This window comes from Enhydra lutris, unplaced genomic scaffold (assembly GCF_002288905.1).
Source record: "Enhydra lutris kenyoni isolate GAN:26980312 unplaced genomic scaffold, ASM228890v2 scaffoldscaffold9, whole genome shotgun sequence".
NCBI classification, from domain to species: domain Eukaryota; kingdom Metazoa; phylum Chordata; class Mammalia; order Carnivora; family Mustelidae; genus Enhydra; species Enhydra lutris.
This window is the reverse complement of record NW_019154093.1, coordinates 63,960,949-63,963,620: the sequence shown is the minus strand read 5'-3', so window position 1 is coordinate 63,963,620 and position 2,672 is coordinate 63,960,949. Positions and strand designations below refer to the sequence as shown.

The 2,672-nt window shown below is 35.7% G+C and overlaps 1 pseudogene; it reads right to left on the bottom strand.

Moving 5' to 3' along the window:
* Positions 1 to 1,902: 1,902 nt before the first annotated feature.
* LOC111142931 lies at positions 1,903 to 2,412 on the bottom strand (annotated as a pseudogene).
* Between the last annotated feature and the right edge of the window lie 260 nt (positions 2,413 to 2,672).

Sequence of the window (2,672 nt, the reverse complement as noted above, 5' to 3'; positions counted from 1 at the left end):
TGATTCAGTTTTCCCCCAGCATCATTTTCTGCAATCAAAATGGATCAATGTCATCTACCTTCTGTAACCCTTCCAGTTTTTCTGTTCTTCACTGAACCAACCTCATGCTATTATCATTCTCTTTATGGTATAGACCATAAAAAATAGAAGTTGCATTTAAGTAGGTGTTGCACATTTGGGGAGGATTACTTTCTAAATGTTTCATGTTATTTCACTGTTAATATATCCCCAAACCAAGTGAGTAGTTTGGATAGGAGTACTCTTGCTGACTCATTTTAAGCATTTGGTCAAAGCAATAATGTCTAGTAATTTATTTCCCATATGTATAACTTACTTTTATCACATTATTTAGTACAGAGTATTTATTCTATCTTTTGGGGATCAGAGAGCTAATTTGTGAAAATCACCTTGAATCACATGTCTATTTCCAAAGTGACTATGAACTTTATTCAAATTTGAGTAGGTCTACCTGAACCAAACTATCTGACCAATATAGAGCAAAGAAAGCATCTGGAATTGTAGGTTCTAGTCTTAATTCTGCCACTAAGAGCAACAGATTCTTATTCAAATTAATCTCATACTTCAAATCTCAGTGTTGTCATGTGTCAGTAGAAATGTTGGTAGACTTTTCCCTTAGGTAAACTACTTAATTCTACTTCTAAAATAACAAAGTGCTTCATGAGTTTTTTGTAAAAATGAAAAGAAATCATCTTTATAAGATACAAAGAATTAGTGTTTGATACTTAGAAATTATTAGCAGGATTGATGCTAAATATTTGGGATAGTCTCCTTCCAAATGCATTCCCTGTACTGTCATGTATCCATTACTACTCTCCTCTTAATTTTGAATTCTAAAAATCACACACACATATTCATTAAAATAAGAATACATGATAATGAAAAAATTTCTTTTCTTTCTTTTTTAAAAATTCTGATCAAAACTAATTTTAATTTTTTATCTTCACACTTAAAAAGTTATCTGATAGCCACCAGTTTCCCAATCCTAGCACTGGTTACTAGCTTACAAATCTTAAGATAAATTCTTCTCATTTACCTAATGTTCAATTTCTACCAGTTTTAATATAGACCAGCATAAATACCATTACTGACTGCTTTGTATGAAATCCATTATTCTACAGATCCCATGTAGTTGTGGGATAAAACCAGAAGCCTCCACCTTTTATGTGAACTTCAGTGGTACTGTGAAGACCAAGGTACTTTTGCTTTGGTTAAGCAGGATTTCTTTTCCTTTGTAAGAGAACCCTCTTGCAACAGGTTTAATCAATTCCCCTAAAAATGTTGGCATTCTTTCAAACTATTCTTCCAGAAGCAGCAGTTATATAAATAGAATATTGGATTCAACCTAAAAATGTGGGCCCTAGTTAAAACATTTTTCTGCATATGAACATGATAAAAGATTAAGATATTCTTCACATTTCCAAACAAAATCCAATTTAAAAAACTTGTTCTTACCGAACTTCTAAAAACAGCCATTTGAGAGTAAACCAGTAGAGCATTATATTGCCCCAATGAAGCTGTAGGTTTCATTACATGCACCAACAAATCTACATGGCTAACTTCTGCATTCCACTTTTGTACAATTTATGTTGCACCTATTATACCAAACAGCATTTTAAACACTGACACATAAACTCCCTAATAAGATAAAGCAAAGACAAAAGCATTTATCTTATTAGAAACAAGATACACCATCACTTATAGTCTTCAAACATGATTACAGTTTAACTTTCATAATTTGACAATGCATTCATGAAACAATCTGTAGACAACTCATTTTAACAGACAAAATTAAAGAACACTTTTAAGCAGACAAGACTGTCCTAAATTATTTATTAGGTAAGGATTTTACAGACATTACTTATACCAGCAGAAATGGTAGAGTTAGAAAGTATTGTGTCTTCTCCATGCTGCATAGTGAGAACCACCGATAGTGTGGTGAACTTGTGACCCCAACACCACAGCACCCACAGCCTGCAGATGTCAGCCCTCACATCTCCCTGTGCTTGTGGACCGGTCTGGTGTCCACTGGTGTCAGGATTTCTTCTGAAAGTTTTATGGAATGCATTGGGGAGGATAATCTCAAAGGATTTGTACATGGAACCTTCACCAACACAGTAAGAATTCAAGACTCTCAGAGCCCCACAGTGGCATCTAGCAACTGCAACACACCAAAGGCTTTGGGCAAGCTTTAGCTGGTTAATAACATGATGGACAGGCACCCATAGGTAGCACCCTTAGAGCTGGGCATTTGTGGCTACAACATTGCACACGAATCCAATATATGACATAACCTTGACTGGTCTAGCACCCCAGTCTGTAGGCTTTATTGGGCTAGGATGGGCCAGGGGTTCTGTGAAGCACAGAGAGCTGGTGGTACTGCCAACAACACATCCATTGAGCTAATGGCAGCTACGAGACAGAAAGGAAAGGGTTAAAAGCTAGTTTTCTTTTCAAAAGAAAGCACATAATCAACAGGATGTGTGGGAGAATGAGAGAACTGATAGAGAACAGTTATATGAAACATAGGAGATGTCCTTTGAGGATCTCAAATTCTGGCATTATTCTTGATGAAGATGAGGTAGAGAGAGGGAAATAGGAATCTCAGTTTAGTCTTGTGATCCAGAGCAGAAAAAACAAATGTGCTTTTCTTC